Source organism: Rattus norvegicus, chromosome 18 (genome assembly GCF_036323735.1).
Source record: "Rattus norvegicus strain BN/NHsdMcwi chromosome 18, GRCr8, whole genome shotgun sequence".
Classification (NCBI taxonomy): Eukaryota; Metazoa; Chordata; class Mammalia; order Rodentia; family Muridae; genus Rattus; species Rattus norvegicus.
In genome coordinates this window covers 49440241-49462610 of record NC_086036.1, presented here as the reverse complement: position 1 = coordinate 49462610, position 22370 = coordinate 49440241, and the positions used below count along the sequence as shown (strand labels likewise).

At 42.2% G+C, this 22370-nt stretch overlaps 1 pseudogene; it reads left to right on the top strand.

Moving 5' to 3' along the window:
* The window catches only part of Timm23-ps2 (translocase of inner mitochondrial membrane 23, pseudogene 2), a 62384-nt pseudogene that overhangs the window by 3788 nt on the left and 36226 nt on the right, over nt 1-22370 (top strand).

Genomic DNA, 22370 nt, shown 5'->3' with positions numbered 1-22370 from the left:
CTGCTTACCATATCAGTGTCTCTGAGTGGGTAAGGAGAACGTCTGGCCTGTAGAAACAAATGAACTATCCTGACCTCATCCAAGTCTCTCCTGACATCTCTGCCTGGCCATCTAGGTATTTCTAATAGACAAAGTGAGGCTCCGATCCAGGGGAGAATGAGATGGACTCTTCAGCCAATGTGTTCCAGGGCCACAGGGGCAACTCGATCCCAGTTCAGTCCCTTCGCTTGTGGTTATTGGGCCATGTAGGGCTGTCAGAAGACTCCAGTGTGCTCCAGAGAAAGAAAGATGCTACCCAGACTGCTTTCTTTTGCTAGACTGAAAGTCAGCTTAGGTCTAGGTGGCACCACACTGTTGTGTAAGAACATACAGCATAGCCTGCCATGCGTCTTTCTCTGGAGAGAGTATATTATTAGTGCATACTCTATGATGTGGTACTCTGTAGTCTTGGGGTCCCAAACTTCCATGTCTTTTTCTCATCACATTTCATAGTTCTCCTTTAACTGTCTTTCATATCAATTTAGGAGATCATAGCTATGTTTAGTGGAAAAGAACAAGAAAAATAGATCTATACCATCATTTCACATTGGGAGTGACCTCTACTCTTAATCATAGAACCTTGAGGACTTTTTCACTCCCCAGAGGTCTTAAATTACTGTATTCAGCACAGATGAACAAGAACTTAATATGAAGATGAGGGAGAAGACAGAATCATACATCATTGAAATTGACCTGAAGCTGATCCAGCATAAACAGGCCAAGAAAAAAAAAAAACAAAAACCCAAACAACTAATGACGAGAAAAGTTCTCTTTGTAACAGCTGCTGGCCAACTCATCAAAACTCAGCTTTATGTAACCTTTTGATATGGGGATATTGGAAAAATTTGTGAAAAGTAGGAAGCAACTAATTATTTTTAATTACTTATTTTTAATTTTAATTTAATCGTTAATTAATATTCAAAACAAATTAATTTCCTAAAATGTCAGTGTGAGTTATTTGACATGGATCATTTTATTCACCATCCATAAATTAAATGAGACACCACATTTTGTTTTTTAGTATTTATTTATTTTGTGTATGTGTGGATGGTATGTATGTATAGTTTGAGGTTTTGTCCATTATCATCATAACAGGAAGCATGGCAGCATATAGGCAGACATGGTGCTGGAGAAGCCGATTGGTCTACATCTTGATCCACAGGCAGCAGAAAAGGACCATCTTCCTGACAGGGTGGAGTCTGTGCACTAGGAGACCTCAAAGCCCATCCTCCAGCAAGGCCACACCCACTTCAACAAGGCCACACCTCCTCATAGTGCTACTTCCGGTAGGCCAAGCATATTCAAACCAACAGTCAGTGTTACCTAATCCTTTAAACCACACACCCAAATTGATACAAAAGCCAACAGAATTTCAAGCAATATTTACTATGAGTGCTTCTCTCCTTAAGAAAATGCTTTAACAGCAGCTATGTTTGGGACTTTAAAAATAGAACTCTCCAGATTGTGAAAATACGAGCAACAGCATACATTCGACCGGAAATCTCGAAAAACAAAACAAGACCTCCTGGGTTATGAAATATTGGCAGAGTTTGGGGTTTTGTTTTTTTTTTTTTTTTTTGAGCTATATTAAATTTACTTAAATAGATATTTGTGTTGCACTTTTAGACTATTCTTCAAATCCCAGGAGAATATTTATATTTCTCTATAAGGAGAAAAACCCATCAGTTGTGGCAATTTTATAAAAAAAGTGAGATGAATGGCTAAAATCCATCCAGCATTGACTACATCGTCAATTTGTGAAGATATTATTTATTGCCCTATTTATTATAGTCAACATTAATATAACCTACGTATGGTATGAAGGGACTCTAAAAGGGTCCAACATGACAAAGATGGCTCTAGCAGCCCTTGCCCTTCTCTCATTCCCTCTTTTTTGCTAAAATAAAATAAAATAAATAAATAAAATTAGGTTACATTCATAAAGCTAGCCCCAAGTTCTTTTCCCTCATTTGACCATGTCTTCCTGAGGCTGACTACCAAGGTCCAGCTATCAAAGTCAAAAGCCCCTCCTAGCCTAATTAAGGTGCCCAATGAAAACAAACCAACTGTCCTAACTCGGGGTTCCCCCTTTCCCTTGGTAAACCGCCATTTGCATACCGACCAGGTCTGTCTCCCCTCATTCCATCCATAGTCCTTTTTCCCTTAAGGCAAATATCCTTTCTCTGTCTTCCTCAGTCCTTTTCCCTTCTCCTTCATCCTCTGTCTCCTGTCCTTGCCTCTTGTTTCCTGTTCTCTGTCCCTCTGGGGCAAATAAATCTTTTTTGTGCTGAGAACTTGGTCTCGGGGTGTCTTGTGCCCTTCCACAGTAACCTAGTACTGTAGTTAACTTGATGTGTTTGAAGGTTTAACGTTGCTGGTAACTAACCTAAGTTTCCTCTTATCTGAATGGCATGCGTAAGCATAATGTTAATATTCATTTTCAAGAAATCATCAGAGCAAAGTATTAGTGGTCTCTAAACTCCTTAGAAACAGGGATGTTGCCTATTTATTTTCATAGACCCCAAAGCTGGTGCTTTAATTTCCCCATAAAAACATAATAGGTGTTTACTAGGTATTTGTTAAATAAATTCTTTACTGCTCACAGCTACCTATGACTCTAGACTCTCTGGCCAGATCTAGCTGTGGCTGGGAAGTGTGATATAGTGATTGGACTATTAAGAAAGCTGAATTAGACAGTGAGCTTGACACCGCTGATCTTGCCCAAATGTATACACAGTCTAGGCGTGATTGTTTTATGCACATAAGCTTTCAAATGTCATCCCTGCTTTGTGACCACAAATGTGTTTGTCACTTAGCTCTCTGCACACAAGACACTCTCCTTCCCACCCACCACCCACAGAGAGAAATGCTGTTCTGAGTCACTGGGCTACTATAGAAGCAACCCCCACACAGGGACTGTTAAAGCATTTATCCTGTCCTCCTTAGACTTCGATGTGTTAAATTCTGCTGCTTTTTCTTATTGAAAGCAACACTCCGAACATTATAGTTGTTGTTCCAAATTGGATTTTAAAAGTCTCAGTGATCTTTGCAAGAGTGTCACAGTCGTTGAAATTCTGAGTAACTTTTGTTGTCAGCCAAGTGGGAATTCTTTTAAGAAAGAATAAAAAACATTACTATTAAAGCCAGAGAATTTGAGGAGTGGGTGGCAATCCCCGTGGACACATCCGTTTAAGCTGAAATGAGTTGACTTATGAGCGTGATCCCATCTGCCAACAGTCACAGGACATTCCTCACAAGAGGCAGGGCAGCACAGTGGGGGCAGAGGCGTGGGCCGAGTGTAGGCTGCAGATGTGAAGAGCCTGTTAGGGGGTCCTGCTTTGTGTATCAAACTGAATTTCAAACATTCCCCCAGCCCGCTTGTCAACAAAGGCCAACCTGGAACGGTGTCAAACTCAGAGAGCAGAAAATGACAGGATACCGAAGAATTCAAACATGAGCTAAGGAATTTAGGTTTTATGCAGAAAGGCAATCATACCATTTGATCTTTCCATGCATTGTGTGTTTAATTATTGGTTTATGGTTCTTTTTTTTTTTTTTAAATCTATGAAGTAATCTTTCAGATGAGTCCCTCTTATACACTATTCTTAGATCAAAGTGTGCTCGGAGGTCCTATGTAGGTAGACTAAAGGTCTCTCTATACATCCTACAAAATAAATATTTATTAAGTGTGTCCTGGTCACAGTGCTGAGAATGGAAAGATATAAAGAAAGAGCATTATGGTTAAGGTGCTCTGTAAAGGAAGATATTGTGAGCAAATATTGCAAATCTAACACAGGGGATTAGTCAACTGAGGCATGTACGATGGGCGATGCGGATCCGAAAATGTGATCACTGGCTTGGCGGGAGTGAGCGTGTGGAGTCGGGAAGGAAGCTTAGATGGGGGCAAGGTTTAAGTAGTCAAAGGATGGATGACTGAGGTCCTGCTATGGCACATTCCACATGTGACCGGGCAATTTTGGAGTGTGAGTACAATGTATTATCTTGCTTATACAAGCTCAGGTGCTCTTAAAACCAGTTTTGGAAACTGGGCGTGGCAGGTAATATGTTGTGGATTACCCTGGTACTGTTTGTATTCTGATGCTAATCCCACTTCCCCAATTGGGGCGTGGGTACCTCAGATGAGGAGTGAATCATGTACTCAGGTGACTTCCTGTAAACCTTCCCCCCATTTTCACTTGTAAAATAAAGGCTAGAGCCAGTGGCTGGGCAGTGGAAGAAAAGGGTGAGGCAAAGGTTTTAGAGAAAGAGGGGGAAAAGGAGGAGGGGAAATGAGATGAAAGAGAAAGAGGAAGACTGAAGAAGAGGAGGTGGAAGGAAGGAATATGGAGCAGAAGCACATGGCCGGAGAAACCGCAGGTTATAAGCGATCTCATAGCTGGGGAATAGAGTAGTGCAGTGGTCGATCTGCCCAACCTTGGCATGCAGCTTGTATTCATATTAATTGATTTGTGTTTTCATTGTATGGACTTATTTGGATTGGAGAATTTACTGCAACAGTGATCCACCCACAGTATTCCAAGCACTTGGGAGGTCACAAGTAGGAGGATCAGGAATCACACAGTGAATTCAACTCAGCCTGGGTTACATGAGAACCTGTCTCAATAAACAAACAAACAAACAAACAAACAAATAAATAGAACAAGGGCTAGCAAGTTGACTCAGCAGAGGAAGGCACCTGCCATCAAGGTTTACAGCCTGAGTTCGATCCCTAGAATCCTCTTTATGGAAGAACCACAGTCTGTCATATGATCTTCACTTGCCAGCTATGGTGTGCACCCATCTTCTCATGTGCGTGAGCGCAAGCGCACACACACACACCATCACTATAAATAAATTTAATTACCTGGCAACACCCAGGTATGCTCCGCCCCACGGTTACCTGGCAACAGCCAGGTATGTCTGACTATAAAATGAGGCTGCTTGCCTCCCTTTCACTCTCATTTTTTTCTGCTTTCTCTCCCCTCTTCCCCTTTGTCCCTTCTCTCCTCATCCTCTCCCCACTTCTCTCCACATGCTCATGGCTGGCCTTTACTTCCCCCTCTTCTCTCATTAAACCTTTCCACATGGAAAAAACAAACAAACAAAAAATAAATTTAAATGTACTTTTTTTTTTAATAAACAGAACACCAATTCAACTTAAGAGGATTTAAGGACCTCGAATTTATGTACTATAGACCTTTGGCCTTTTAATGGAGCATGCAGAACCTGACCACCAGGAGCGAGGTGTTAGGGACTCTGGCTAACAGGCATCACATGAAGGAAATACACTTACCTCAGCTGTGTAACAGTGATATCAGCTAACTCAATCATAAGTGATTTTAATCGATACGCAAAGGAAAACAGTTACCTATCCAAGATCACACAGGACAGGTTAGGGGTGAGATGTCAATGTAGTTTCTCTGGACTCCTTTTGGTCAACCAAGCAAAGCAGTGCTTTAAGACAAGACAGGTTAAGCTGGAAGGGTAGTTCAGTCCGTGAAGTGCACAGGCAAGGAGACCTGAACTTTAGGAAAATCCCTTAACAATTAGAGGAACACATATTAAAACAACCTTGAGATTTCATCTTACCCTTCTCAGAACGGCAATGCTCAACGAAACAAACAGCAAGCAACGTTGGTGGGGCCGGGGGAAGGGAGCGTTCGTTCATTGCCCGTGAGATTGCAAACTGCTCCCGCCAATCTGGAAATCAGTGCGGAGAAGTCTCAAAAAGTTAAAAATAAATCTACCACACAACCCGGCCATGCCACTCCTTGGCCTAAGCCCCGAAGACTCACCATCTTATTCCACAGAGACTTACCTGGCCGTGGTCCTTTCTACTCTATTTACCAGTTAGAAAATGGAAACAATCTAAATGTCCTTCATCATGCTGACAAGTGGATAACGAATGTGTGGTACATATACACTGTGGGATACTATTAAGCTGTAAAGAAAAATGAAATCATGAACTTTGCAAGTAAATAAAACTAGAAAAAAAAAAAGTCATATTGAGTCAGATGACCCGGACCAAGTAAGACAAATGTCACATGTTCTCTCTCAGCTGAGGCTGCTAGTTTTTAAATTTTCTGATGTGAGTACATATTCTGGAGTAACGGCAGAATCTAGGGAAGTAAAAAAGGGACCATTATTGGGGATTGGTTCTAATGCTGTCTCGATTTAATTTGGCTCCCAAAGGCCAAGTTTCTAGATGCTGAGGATCTCCGCCCCCAGCTGGATTTGATTGGCAATAAATCGATGGACAGGTAGATTGAAGCCAGACCTAGGGGTTTGTGTTGGCTAGGAACTGGGGGAGAGTAGAAGAGAGAATTCACCATGGGGGATGGGCGTGGGGGGAGGGGACCAGATCTAAAGGCCCGCCAACAGATGAGAATCCGGGAAAGTGGCCGGCCACACAAGCCACTTCCCCAATTGTGTTTGGGGTAGCAGAGATGAGATGTCAATTTTGAAAGATGTTATCTCAGAAGTACCGGAGGAAAGTGTTTGATAACGGCAGGAAGGAAAAGAACTACCCAGCTTTTGAACTAGTCAAAACACATTAAAATTAACTGGCATACATGTGTGCCTTTCATTCGCAAATCCAGAGGGTGGTGACTAGGAGCGAGACCGCCAAGAGCACAAAGCGGCTTAGCCCACTACCACTTACAGACCATTGCCTGGCTGGGGCAGTAGAGAGGAGAGGGGAATAGCAGGGTACCAGTGATCTGATGGGGGAAATGAGAAAAGTGGAAGGGGCTCTCGTTAGGGGCCAGGAGAGAAATACAAAGTAAGAATGAGGAGAGTAAAACAACAGTAAGGATGGTGGGGGTGGGGGGACCAAGAAAAACAAAACAAAACAACAACAACAAAAATGTCATAAGGAATGATAGTATTTACTATCTGTCTGTGGTGGTTTAATATGCTTGGCCCCCAGGAAGTGCCACTATTAGCAGGTGTTGCCTTGTTGGAGGAAGTGTGTCACTATGGAGGCGGGCTTTGAGGGGTTCCTAGGCTCCAGCTCACCAATGTGGAAGAGTTCCCTTCTGACCACCTTCAGATCAAGGTGTAGAACTCTCCAGTTCCTTCTCCAGCACTGTGCCTGCCCACAGGCTGCCATCCTTCCCACCATGATGATGACAGGAAAGGACTGACTCTCTGAAACTGTAAGCCAGCCCCATACCTGTGATCTGGATCTTGACATAGGATGACACACGCTTTTGATCCAAATCTTGAATGTAGTGGCCATGAAAAGTTTCAGCCCACATTTAATGCCAGGTGTTAGAGGCATGCAGATATCTGAGTCTACAGAACAAGTTCCAGAACATCCAAGCTTAGGTAGTGAGAGTTGGAAAACAGAAAGTTGGTGATGATGTAATAACACAAGGGAGCCATGTCTAAGCCCCAGAAAGCAGCAAAACACAGCAGCTTTGGCCATGTGGCCATGGCTTTAGAGTCAAGAGTTCTAAGAGTTACTGGGACATTGAAGGTAGTTAGCTGGGGCTAAGAAACTAGTGGTGATTTAGAAGAGACCAGCACCACTGAGGTGAAGTCTTCTGGGAAGTGTTTTCTGAAGGCCAAAGAAGCTGTGTTCCAGAGATAGCCAAGATTGTACCTCGTGCTGCAGCTGGACTTGGTACTGTGTAAGCATCGCCCAGGTGATATTGGTTTTAAAGGCATGAAGGGGTCAAAGAAAGCAGATGAGGCTTGGCACTGTGAGAGGCCAGGAAAGGCCACTAGTGAAAATATAGCCTCAGTTGCAGTTGATGGCCCAGCACTGAAGAGGTCATGCAAAGAATTTGAGGTTTGGCATCATGAAGAGAGCCTATGAAAAGCTATTGGTAAAGCCTAGCTGAAGCAGAAGACCCCTGCATATTAGAGACGTCAGCAGCATGGGATGACCACCAAAAACAGTGACAGCAGTATAACGGAGTCAACCAGAACCTAGAGTGCTACAGAGAGCAGAGCCGGTGAAGTGACCCAAGCCCTTTGGAGAAGCCCAGACCATGTGTATATCCCAGACATTGGAATAAGAAGCTATAAAGTTGAAATTGCCTTACAGGTCCCAAAATGTTAGAGATGCCAGAGCTGTGGGATACCTGCTAAAGAAAGGTACCAGGGAGTGGAGCCAGCCCAAGAGAGAGAGTTGTGTTGCTTTCAACAAAGCTAACAGGAGTTGGCTATCAGATATAGATGTTTAGAGTTTAGAGTCTGCCCAGCTGGTTTTCTGTCTCGTTTTGGTTCAGTATTTCCCAACTATGATGTTTTAGAATGGTAATGTATATCCTGTGATGTTGGGAATATATGATCTGCTTTTTGATTTTGATTTTATGAGGGATTACAGTTGATAGGTTGCATAAATCTCAGAAGAGACTTTGAACTTTGGACTTTTAAACATTATTGAGACTGTGATAGACTATGGGGACTTTTGAGGTCAGAGTGGGTGTATTTTGCATTATGAAATGGCTAGGTATGACTCTATAAATTCATATTTGAGCAGGCCTATGGGACAGGGAATGGAAAATAGTCATTGAATACGCTTGGCCCATGGGAAGTGGCACTATTAGGAGGTGCGGCCTTGTTGGAGGAAGTGTGTCACTGTGTAGATGGTCTTTGAGAGCTCCTAGCTCAAGCTCCACCCAATGGCAGAAGAGTTCCTTTCTGGCTGCCTTCAGATCAAGATGTAGAACTCTCTGGCGCCTTCTCCAGCACCATGCCTGACGGCATGCTCCCAAATTTCCTACTATGACAATGATGGTCTGAATCTCTGAAACTGAAAGCTACCCCCAATTAAATGTTTGCCTTTACAAAAAGTTGTCTTGGTCATGGTGTCCCTTCACAGCAATGGAAACCCTAACTAAGACACTGCCGAAAACAAACAAAACGAAACCCGAACTATACAAAAGTCTGCGTATAAATATATCAATATACATATATATTTTTAAATTAAAGTTTTCCATCTGGGCCGATAGTGCTCCCATCAAGGGCCAACCAAAGACTACCTAACAAAAACCCCAACACCAAGAATGAGAAGCCTCTTTTTTGAGTTGTCTGTCAGATTCCCAAGACATCACAGTTTATTGCTGTTGCCTTTGGTTTCTCCCCAGAGCTGGAAGGTTAAGTCTCCATTGCTGAGGACTCCATGCACTTCACTCTCAACATCCAGAGGTCCCTGAGCTGGAACTGACTCGAAAGCCTCTCTAAAGACTAGCTTTTGTGACACTGGAAAGATCTATGCAAGCTTCCAAAGCAGGGAAGCAACCAAGATTTCTACCAGCTATGACCTCTATGAGAACCAACAACAACCGGCATGGTGTGACAACACTAAGGGTGCAGTAGTGACACACATGCCATGTAGGTAAACAACAGCTTTCTCATTGGAATTAAGATCTACTCAACAAGAAGGAAATCATTCTTGATATCTAGCCAACTAGCCAGGACTATTAAAAACCATGTATCTTGGAGGAGATCTACAACTGCTACTTTACTAATCCTGCACGAACATTCTAAATATTTGTCATTATGCCTACAGATAAATGTACTCCTCACCCCCCATCAAGTAAACGTCTCTTTGCAGTAGACAGAGATGGCTACAGAAAACCACAGCCGATCAAAATGCAGAGTTGTGGAGTCCATTCCCAAAGGAGATGCATCTACAAAACAGCTCATGGAACATTGTAGAAGAGTTAGTAAAAAAGATTGTAAAAACCAGGTGATCCAGGAGTTTGCCAGAAGATTGTGTCTCTTAGGATTGCCGGAAGCTACAGTCATAAGTCTCACCAAGATAACTACATGAACACGAACTGAACAAGAACAATAGCTACAGAGCTCTAACACGGACGGGGAAAACCCACAAGCTCTCAACCCCACACAAAGAATTACAGGCAACTAAGGAATGCTGCGAGGCAGAGAGATCCCCTAAAAGAGCACACTAATTGGTTATCCAATACCAAGTGATCAGCCCTGAAAGCATACGTGTACGTAACGTTATACAGATTGAGCACGTTGTATTTATATATTTAGGAAATGTATAGGTATATACATATACATGTATTTATCAGCAATTGATGGAAAAGGGGGCCATGACATTCAAAAGAGAACAAAGAGGGGGTATATGAGAAAGTTTGGAGGGGGTAAAGAGAAGGGGGAAATAATGTGACTATATTATAACCTCAAAAAATAAAAATAACTAAAATATAGAGCTGGACTTCATACTGAGGTCCAGACAAGGGTGAGTGCAGGGGAAGGCAGATCCCTAAAGCTCACTGGCTGGCCAGCCTAGTCGAATGGATGCGCTCCAGGTTCAGCCCCAAAAGTATGCTTCAAAAACAACAGATGGACAAGCTGGGGAGAGGGCTCAGTGCATAAGACCAATTGCAATGCAAGTATGAGGGCCTGAGTTTGAATCCCCTGAACCCAAGTAAAAGGCCAGGTGTGGCTGAAAGTACAACACTGGCCAGTACCTTGGATTATTTCATATTCCCTTAAATCTTATGAATGCCACTGCTAGGATTTAATAATGACTCAGTATTGACAAAAACATATTTCATAAGTCAAATTAAGCAGAAGTAACAGTGAATGAGCCAGAAGTATATAAAGGGCTGAATTTATGAGAAAGAGGGAGACACACTGAGAGAAATTTGGCAGACAATCAGTTGTCATTAGCTGGACCCACCAGGAAAATCAAAATAGTCTCATAGAGGAAGGACGGCGCTGAGAAATATGGAAGCAATTGTGCCGAACAGCTCAGGGAAGTTCGATAGCAGGGAGAAGTGCCAAGTACTGGGTGTTCAGGAAAGCACCCACGCCTCTCAGTAGGATGGGAGACTAGCTCGGGGCTTCTGTGTACCGAGAAACAAAAAAGAATCAAACTGTGCCTTAAAAAAAAAAAAAAACCCAACCCCATGCTTGACCAGAACATGAGGCATTAGCCAAACCAAAGCTAACGGTCCCTAATGCCGATTCTGTCGGAGCTGAGCTGGGTTTGTACGTGCTTTCTAGGAGTCAGGACCATGACATAGCTGCTAAGAAGAGAGGAGGCTTCTGGAACAATGGATGACAGCCTTGTTGAGTGAGGATGATAAAAATGGCAGCTTTCAGGACTGTACGTGACGTTGTTGTTGTTGTTGTTGTTGTTGTTGTTGTTGTTGTTGTTGTTGTTTTGCTGCTCTTCTGGTAATACCTAACATCCTAGGTTTTCTCTGAGACCCATCCCCATCCACCATGAGCATAATGCCATGATCAAAACATCAAAGTGCTTGGGCATCCAAGATTCAGGACCCTAGCTAGATCAATTGCACTCACTCAGAATTTCAATAAATACACAGAAAGGAAGAAACGTAATGAACTGTGCTATAGTCTTCCGTGCACACATCAGTTGCCAACACTGTTTCAGCTCATGTCCTTTCGGAAGTCTGGGTCTTCAGTATTTCCTGTCTTCTGAGGCTACTTATATTTCTCTAGCATATATTTTGCTCATTTAAATTAGCTGAGGTCATTTCTGTTGCTTGGAACCAAATGATTCAGTATCAAACACGAGGGCAAGACTCCAGCTCCTTCCAGAATCTGCCTTCCAAAAGGGAGAGCCAGAATTAATGTCCCTGAATCAGCACATTTTGGGGCCCCAAAGCGCTGTTCCCTAGCTGCAGAATCTTATTTTCCCAAGAACCTACCTCTCTCCAAATCTAACCCTCTATTCCCATAACTAATGAATACATTTCCTTATGCCCTGAAATGCTTAAAACATGACATAGCATTCTGTGATTTCCCTGAAGGCTAAAGCACTTATATATGAACAGTCAGCTAACTGCTACCTTTCCCTCACTGTCTGAAGGAAGTCTGATCTAAAATGAGTACACTTTCCCATGCACAGTATGTCTTCGGTTTATTGAAATGGAGTGAAAATGTTGTGCAAAAGTAAATTAGATCAGAACAAGATGTCTACTGTGTTAGTGATGTGACCAAGAAAATGACATTTTTTTTTCTCATTAAAAAAATAAGAGGGGGCAGCTGGAGAGATGTTTAGAGGTTAAAGGCATTTTATGCCCTTCTACAGGGCTTGAGCTCAGTTCCCAGCACTAACATCAGGTATCTAAACCATTTTTAATTCCAGTTCTGACACCATGGCCTCCAAGGGCATCTGCAACACATGCAACACACACACGCAAACACACACACCTACACACACACAGACACACCTACACACAGACACACACCTACACACACACACCTACACACAATACACATTTACACACACACACACCTACACACATACACACCACACACACCTACACACACACACACCCACACACACACACCACACACACCTACACACACACACACATACACACCTACACATAATTGAAAATAATAGAAATAACTCTTAAAAATATAAAGAAAGAACTGAAACTACTTAGGGCAGTGTTGAGAGATTTTTATTTAAGCACAGCATCTAGATATTTACAAACTTGAGTAGATATCCTTTTTCTAGGGCCCTTGACTTAAACTTAACAATTTCATTATAAAAACTCAGAGATCCATAAACGAGGAAGACGGAACAATGGGCCTTAAACTATGAAGAAATAACTGAAGTTATTCCTAGCAAATTTCACAGGCAATCGTTACAATATTGATTTTCTCTTCTTGCTTCTCTTGCAAGTAATGTCCTTGGCTGGAAACCCAACCTAAGGTAAGGGAATATTAGCAAATAAAACAATTCCCATCCAAAGATGTGGGAAGGGAAAATGAGATAGTAAAAGTCTAGGTATACTTCAGAGATGGAAGAAATCCCTGCTGTCTGTGAAATCTGCTGGTGACGGAGTCAGCACACAGGCCCAGGAGGAGGGCACTCGATGGGAGATTCCAGGGTCTCTCTGTCCTAGGTCAGAATCGAGGTCAGACTCTCTGCTAGTCAGGAGCATCTTCAGTCATGTGGAGACCTGGGTGAGGGTGACTGGGTTGGATTGATTCATGTCACCATGACTGCAAAATCCACACAAAGTGCAGGTCCTATGCCTCTGACTCGGTAACATTATCAGTTTGTAAGGAAGAGCAGAAACTCATTCAAATTTAAAATGAATTGATCTAATTGAAAAGAGGATTTCAAGCTATCATGCATTAAAAGACGGGACATCGGGGTTGGGGATTTAGATCAGTGGTAGAGCGCTTGCCTAGCCAGGGCAAGGCCCTGGGTTCGGTCCCCAGCTCCGGAAAAAAAAAAAAAAAAAAAAAGAAGGGACATTAAAGAAGCCTTGGGGAAACGCATTCTAGAGTCCAGCACAGCCACTCCTTATAAATGCAAACAAGTTGGGGCCAATGTTGAGTAATTCGCAGGCAAAGATCAAAGCCCAGATTTTTCCACTGAGGAAACTGGATTCTAAATAAAGGAACACCAAATTATAGTTTTATTTGATAAGTATTATTTAAAGTAGCTTTGAGAGATTCAGGAGAAATGACTTTCAAAGGACAAGCCTAGGTCTTCTTGACTTTAATTCTTTTTAGATTTATTTAGTTTATTATGAGTGCTTGCCTGCATGTATTTCTGCATACCACTTGCATACCTGGTGGTCAGGAGAGGGAATCAGATCCCCTGGAACTGGAGTTACAAATGGTTATGAGCTACCATGTGGGAAACAAACTCAGGCCCTCCAAAAGAACAAGTGTTCTTATTGCTAAGCCGTCTCTCCAGTCCCCTTTCTTGACCACCACCTAAGCGAGCATAGTATGTGAATTATATCTACTTCTACACGATGCCGTGGTTAGAGGACATCTGCTACTAAAGCTTTCTTTCCCACATCATCTTTGTGAAAGTATATTTTCTGAAAAACATTTGCTGTCGCAAAACCATGATTCTTTCATACCAAAGGTACTAAGATGTGTCATTCAAGGAGTGGTCAAGGACATTTTACTGTACTAATGTGAAAATATTACTTAATTTTCCAAAGCATAACCTCTGGGGCAAGGGTCACATTCATGCTTCACAAAGCAAAACCTCTTGCAGGAAATGTGTAGCTTTTTGCAAACTCTGAAGATTTCCATAGTTGGATTAGTGGCCTAAAATTCAGGTTGGGGAATTACAGGTAGAGTCTATATCAAGAATGAGGGAGTGGGTCAGCAAGATAGTTCAGTGGGTAAAGACATTTGCTTCTAAACCTGGTCCCCTGAACTCCACCCTCAGAACCCATGGTAGAAGAAGGGAACCCATGATCAATGTCTTTGTGTTCATTTGTCCTACTAAATCAACAACCAATCAATCAATCACTTAAAAAAAAATCAGTGAGCCACCAACACCCATGCTGAAATGTACAATGTCCCCATGAGTGCTTCTGTGTCCCAACATACTAAGTCAAGTTCCTTTTCAGTTCACATGGGCCAGGAGTGGTGGCTTGCACCGGTGATCCCGCAATCGGAATGCTGAAGCAGGAGGATTGACTTGAATTTGAGGCCCCCTGGGTTATATGAGGAGTTCCAGGCCAGTCTGGGTGAAAGAGTGAAACACAGTCTCAAAAGCAAAAGCAAAAGCAAAAGCAAGTCCTCCAGCTCTAACAGAAATGACTTCTTCATTACACCTACAAGAACTTCCTCCCCGTAAATCATTCCAACAGGGAAACAAAAGCAAACTCCCTCTAGACTTAAGCATATGGATTTCAATGAACTATCCTTTTCTAGGGAAGGGGCCTGAGACAATATTAAGTAGCCCAGACCAGCTTTTAAGGTATTATGCAGCAAATGACCTTGAACTTCTGGTCTTCCTGACTTCACCTCCCAAGAGCAGAAGTCACTAAATTCACTTTATGTACTTTTAGGGATTGAACCCAGCACTTCCGGCATGCCAGGCGAGCCTGCTACTCAAATTAAGTTGCATCCCCAACTGAACTATGCTTTTCTAACATTGAGTCAGATGTAATCATTCAGATATTTAAATGCTTTGTTCTGTAGACTCAGAGAATAACAGATCTGTCTGACATTTTAGTTCACCTAAAGTAATTCTTTATTTACAGATGCGGTAAAATTCTACCCTAGCGCTAGTAGATTAGTCCTAGCTCCTTTTCCCCTTCAAAGTGTGAGTCATTGTTCTTGCCACTCTTGACATTTCCTTAGCACTGTTCAGAGTTTTTTCACACACACCAGAATTGCTTCTTTAGTCTTAGTGTTTAAAAAAAGACATCTCTAAATTATACAGTCAACACTGCAAATTACGCAAATACTTTGCCTTGACTAAAATATCTATTTAAATGACTGAGTACTGTGTGGTCATAGAAAGTTAATGCTTAGTGTGATCTTATAGCCTAGAGGCCATTTGAACAAGTAATAATAATAATAATAATAATAATAATAATAATACAATAACAATAATGTCAAGATATACCTGAAATAGCCTGTTATGTCATCTTCATGGTTCATCTTTTTTTTTTTTTTTTTTTGGTTCTTTTTTTTTTCTGGAGCTGGGGACCGAACCCAGGGCCTTGCGCTTCCTAGGTAAGGGCTCTACCACTGAGCTAAATCCCCAGCCCTTCATGGTTCATCTTTTATCAGTATTAAATACCCGGGAACCAGGTGATTCCACATCAGGTTTCCTAACATTCTAGAAAACACCATTCTGCCTAGTGAATGTTTGCAAATTGGGAAACCAGGTTGCCCAATACTTCATCAAGAATGATCCAACACAAAGAAGTATGGCTGTTAAGACAACAGCAAGATGAATGGAAATTTCTGGAAACAGGCTTTAGAGTAATGCGAGAAAAAGGTAAGCTATTATTAAGGTCTGCAACTTTGACGACATAGCTGTTCAAATTGAAGTCAGTTACCCTCTTTGGTCATATCCATTTGAATATCCATTGAATAAAGGACTTTGGGCAGAGTATAGTTAATATCAAAACACCATAGATTATATGTGCAATTTTCTGATGTTTTATGTTTCTTGTCCCAACACAGCTTTCACAAATACTGTCTTATGTACTCTAGTGTCCTGCAGTGGACATTAGAGCTCAGGAAGGGGAGATTGTGAAAAGCATGGTACAATATGTCTTCATTTGTGTTAGACATCTTGAACAGAGTGAGTGAAAACTGACTTACTTTAAAAACAAGTAAACAAAACCAGAATATTTTATTTCTTAAGTAACTCAGCTAAAATGTCCAAAAGTAAAACAAAGAACTTGAAGCAGTAGGGTAAGAAGCAGTGTCAGTTGAATCCTTAGCTCTCTCTGGGCGCCTATGTGAGGGACAGAACTGTATTTAGAAAGGATGGCACTGTTATAGCTGAGGCAGGCATATTTGTAAGGATTGGATTGGAATAGCTTTCTTTCCATGGCTGGCTAAGGTTGCTCCCCTTCTTTGAAGACCTTATAGTGACCTAAGATAGATATCAAACAGGGAAACTAATCCCATAATGCTTACAGACCATACAGGCAGTGACTGTCTCTAGGACTCCGGCCAAAAATACCTAGAGAACTTACCACAGATGTCCTACTTAACAGAACAGCAACCTTCTGGACTTGGAGAGCCTTTCTCAAGTACAGCGGTAGCTCTACCTTCCATTAACTCAGACTGAGTCTACGCACACATACATGGAACATTGAGTTAAGACTGGCTGTGTGGGAGTAGCTCCCTGTAATAACAAGTGTTTACTTGTTTTTCTTTGTCAATCTCCACCAAAGAAAAGCTTAATCATCTTCGAGAGTAACTCTACAATGGGGAATGTGTCAGCCCCCCTCCCCAGGTCTTTCAGACATTCCTGGGCTTGAGCTGTGGATAATAAATCTAGGAGGTGAAGATGGATCTTTGGTGTGGTTCAGTGGTTAAAACATAGACTTAAGGAGTTCTGTCAATGAATGGGCTTGGCCCATAGAGGCCCAGGGGTGTCTATGTAATGGTGTTTTCTTTGTTTTTAATGTCCTGTCACTGTAGATAACCCCAACCAATGGTCAAACTTACACACATTTTGAAAGTTACCGTTTTTCTGTGGTAACTATTATGAAGAGCAACCCTCACTTCATAACCTTTCTTTCACAATAAAAACAATGGGGACTTGGAATAATGAAGTCAGGTCATTTATCTTATGACCTTTCAAATTCGGGTGTCAACTTAGAATAGGGGAATACTGATTGGAATCAGAGAACAGTTTATGAACTACAAACGCCCGACCCTTCCTCCTTTTTCTGAATAATCAGGAAGGCACAGTCTTAGGGGTTGTCCAGGTTATACCTTTCCCTCTGCCATGTGTGTCTGTCTTTTTCTTAACAAGAGTCATGAGTGGTCTGTGGGTTCACCTATACATTTTGCATTCTGTGTACTTTAAAACTTATTCAGACACATGACCTCGCAGAGGCCTTAGCTGTGGGTCCTTTTCTAAGGCGCGCTTCTGGTTTGTGAGTAGCTCAGCTTGGCAGAATTTGGGGAATATGGGGAACAGCAAGACTAGAAGGTGTTCTAGGGAATCTGATGTTTTCTGTTTGTCAGCTGGAGGACCTGAGCAGGACCCAGGCACCTTTGAAAATGAACCACTGGGTTTTATTCCTAACAGTTATTACTGGTATACCTTTTGCTATAAAAATAATCACCCAGTGTGATGCTGTATGACTCTAATTCCAATATTTAAAAGGGAGAGGTAGTTGGGTCTCTGCGAGAGTTGAGGCCAACCTGGTCTATCCAGAAAGTTCCAGACCAGCTTAGACTACATAGGCAGACCATGTTTCAAATAAAAATAATAATCCTGGTTTTAATGCTAAATCATGCGATCTCAATACTTACAAGGTAGAAAGGACTTATGCCCCCTCCTCTATGCAGATCAGTGAAAGAGGAGCTGTAGTATATGTTATGGACTGAATAGAAAATGATCATTGTCATGGGTTTATGTTTAAACATTTGGTCTTCGGCTAGTATCACCTAGTATCCATCTAGTGGTGGTTGAGCGATTGTGTGCTCTTTGGGGCCTTGAAGGCTGTATGGAGGCGATGGCTGTGATGTCTAGTTCTTTCTGCGCCTGATTCACTGCCATGCCAGTTGCTCTGGCACCTCCTTCCTGTATCTACAGGCAGAGCTTCTCCCTGGTCATGCCTTTCCCCCAGGGATGAACTGAAATCTCTGACAGATCACGGGCCCAAATAAATCCTTCTTTGCTCTAGCTGTTTCTATCAGACATTTTGTCACAGAGAGTAAATAATATCCTGTATACTGAGGAGGGCCCTGAGAGGCAAGGAGCAGAGGCAAAGGTGACACTACCATGGAAGATTGAAAGGCATAAAAGAACGCCATTTAACCAGCGCAAATTTCACTGCACACTCAGAACTGTGCTCCATAGACATTCCTGTCGACTTAGTTATTGTAAAGTTAATCTGTTCCCAGACCATCCTGGCCAATCCAGATCAAATTCCTTTATTTAAGCATGTAAGAACAGTGTTGGGTTTATATTTTCTGACCTGAAAAAAATGCTATTTCGAAAAGTAGAGAGTCATGGCTGGAGCGATCCATCAGTGGTTGAGATCTCCCTTGTGGAGGGCAGAAGTTGGTTCTTTTTTTTTTTTTCTTTGTTTTGTTTTGTTTTTCTTTTTCTTTTTTTTCGGAGCTGGGGACCGAACCCAGGACCTTGTGCTTGTTAGGTAAGTGCTCTACCACTGAGCTAAATCCCCAACCCAGAAGTTGGTTCTTAGTGTAACCACCTTAACTCCTGGTCCAGAGATTTGATGGACTTCTTTGGGAATCTGAACACACACACACACACACACACACACACACACACACACACACACACACACACTTAAAACTAACTTTATTTAGAACGAAAGGCAATCAGAAGCAGTGTCCTTGCACTTGCAGGGACGGCAGGAGTTATTTGACTCCCCATTACAAAGTGCAAGCACTGTGCCTCAGCTTAGTCCACGGGGTACTTAACTGCCTTACTATTCTTTAGGGATTCCTGCCTGTCAACTACATTATTCAGTCAAGCTGGTAGTATCCAGAAATAGAAACTAACGGTGACCTTGTACAGGCCTTGTGTCTGTCTGAAGCACATGAACTTATTTTGAAGGACAGGCCTCTGCACCTTGCACACACAAAAAAACTATTAAAGAAAAACACATAGTACTTGAAGTACCTCGTTGGATTTTGAACTCAAAAGATAATACGTGCACTTTGTTGACCCATTTCCAAGGACATGAGTAGCCTCGAGCTTTGAATAGTGCCGAGAATAAAATAACAAACAAACACACAAAACAACAACGAAAACACTAGTTAGTTGACCAAAACTTGCTTTCCATTGCTGACCAAAACCAACGTAGGGGACAGGGGTTCAGTTGGCTTATCCCCTACCGTCCGTCATTCAGGAAAGCCAGGGCAGGAACCAGGGGAAATGCTGCCTCCTGGCTTGCTCCCTCTCTCATTCACCTCCCTGCCTGACAAGGGCTAGGCCCACTTGTCTAGAAATGGCACCACCCAAGTAGGTTGAGCTCTCCTACATCAAAAGAAATCAAAAAGGTGTGCCCGTAGCCATGTCTGCAGGACCACCCGGTGCAGACAGTTCTTCTGGCTTCCTCTTGTTGGGTGTGTCAAGTAATAAATAGGCCTAGCTATCACAGAATACATAACCATTACTCCAGGCAGCTTCTGCTCCTTGGCATCTAATAGGGCCCAAGAATTCTGAAGCCTATTCTAAAGCCAGTGAAAAATCCCAATACAGGAATCATAGCAGAGGCCCCTAGGGTATTTTAACATAAGCATCTCCTCTGTGCCAAGTAATAATTCTGACAACTAGCTGTTAGTTGCTATTAGCAAAGAATGAGTGAGATAGATCTGCACTAAAACAAGACATTCTTGGACATACTTGTGCTTGCTCCATAAACTTATGAAAACAGTGGCCACACTAAGATGAATATGGCTATGCCTGGGCTCCAAATGTCAACATTTCCTGACTAAAGCTGTCTTGATAATGCCGCGGATAAGTATCTAATTTATGTTTCTAATTTGACATCTGCGAGAATTAGACCTGAGGTTCCAATGTGGTACCCAACGTGAGTGGGTACGAAAGGTATTTAGCATCACTGTGATAACAAGTCATCATGAATGGGCCATTTCTGTCATTATTGGAATGGATACCACATGTAGCTGTAGGCATCACTATTCATGGACTTAATGAACACTTTATTCACTGGCAACCTCTTTAAAGTATCCTTTGATCCATTTTTGTTTTAGTAAAACCAGGCAACACGTTACTTTTCATGAAACCACACAAATCACGTAACCTCACCACTTGAAAGCTATTTGCCTTCAAGTGGTAGAAAACCAACCAGCTATTGTTATGCTACTTTTTCTGGGAAGACATGAGCAAGCATCTATTTACTTTGGTTAGAGCACTGAAAGAGCAAAGAAACAATTCTACCCAAGTTTAGTTAGTGAATCATTTCCTTTACTTGCTGGGGCTAACTTGCTTACAGGATCACAGATGACTTAAATTTAACTATCTCCCAAAGCCTGCTCCAGTGTAGGTGATGAGCCACAAAGCCACGTCCCTGGAGTTCCTCACACAGACTGCAGACAGCTAGGCAGGTGAGAGAGTCTCCTGTCTGAAGCAATTGTTACTGCTTCGTGGAGAAGGGCCTTGTGAATCTTGTAAGTTTTAGGAGATTTCTGAGATCATGAGGGTTGCTTACACAAGGAGTTTCCTTAAAAGAGGAATGTTTTATTTCAGAAGAAATAGCTATGCAACAAAATATTCAGTTTTATAGTTTAGGAAACAATATCTGCTGTATTTGGGGTGTTATTTCATGATTAGGGTCTTGGCCATCTGGGATGTAATTCTATAGATGCGCTATCTACTTATATCGCTTTCTATTTTGCCACTGTAGCAAACTACCTGAGACAAGCTAACCTCATAAAGAAAAGAAGTTATTAAGGTAAAAAATTTAGATATTTAAGGTGAAAGCACCAGAATTGGCTTGACTCTGGTGGTGAGAGGATCTCATTGCTGATTAATCACAACGGTAGGTCTCAGGTTAAAGGAAGAAATCATGTTACAAAACATAAAACTATAGCAAGGAGGGAGTCAAGCAATGGCCTCCTGCTATGTCTCACTCCTAAAGGTCCCACCTCCCAAAATTAGTGAGGACAAAGCTTTGGCTCAGATCATAGCAAAACAAAACAAAACAAAACAAAACAAACAACAAACAACAAAAAGCATAGGATTCTACCCCCAACTTCCAAAGTTAATGCACCCCTCACAATGAAAAATCCTCTCTCTACTAGTCCTAAAGTCCTAATTTGTTCCAGTGTTGCTCAAATGTCCAAGCCGAAAGACTCTTCTGAGTACGAATAACTCAGCTAATTGTCCGTGTAAAATAAAACATAACAACTTGCTTGATTTCAAGACATACCAGGCGTGTATAAGATACACATTCTATTTTAAAAGGGAGAAATCAGGAAATAGATTGTAGCAAACCTCACAAAGCCAAGCCAAATACAGAAGGAGAGATAATTAAGTCTTATTTCATCAGCTTACAGTTACCATCGCAAAATGCTTAAGGAAATTAACTTATACAGAGAAAGGGTCTATTTTGGCTGACAGGTTTGCAAGTCCTAGTCTATGATCAGTTTGTTTTTTGTTAGTTTAAGGATAAGCAGCATGGGGGCTGGGGATTTAGCTTAGCGGTAGAGCGCTTGCCTAGCAAGCGCAAGGCCCTGGGTTCAGTCCCCAGCTCCGGGGGGGGGGGGGGGGGTTGGGGGGGGGGAGGATAAGCAGCACGGTAGAGGAAAAAAAAGTCCTCGCCTCTTGATTAGTGAGAAAACAAAGAGTCAGGGACCAGGGTTCCACAGTGCCTCCCAGGGCTGCCTTAATTTCTTTTCTTGTTGCTGCGACAAAATACCATGACAAAACCAACTCAGAAGCAAAAGGGTTTATGGTCTGACAATGTCAGAGGAAAGTCCATCGTCATTGTGGGAAAGCTGGGGTGGCAGGGATGAAGCAACCGTCTTATCCCACCCACAGTCAGAGAGTAATGAGTCAATGCATGCCTGCTCATTCTACGGCTCGCTATCTCTCCTCACACGCAGTGCAGAAAGCCCTGATATAAAATTATTGCAGGAGAGTGGGAGTGAGGAGATCGTCACCTCAATTGACATCCTCAAAATAATCCTTCACAGGCATTCTCAGAAGCCCCTTTCCGGTGACTATATTGCACCAAGGCGACAGCACTAACACATGAGCCCATGGCTCCCACCAGGCTATACCTCTTGGTGGTCTCACTAACACACTGAAGAACCAACATCTATACCTAATCTCTAGGACACAAACTTCATTATAAACAAAGAGCCAGACAGCTTTGAACCAGATACAAATTCTTTCCGTTCTCCCA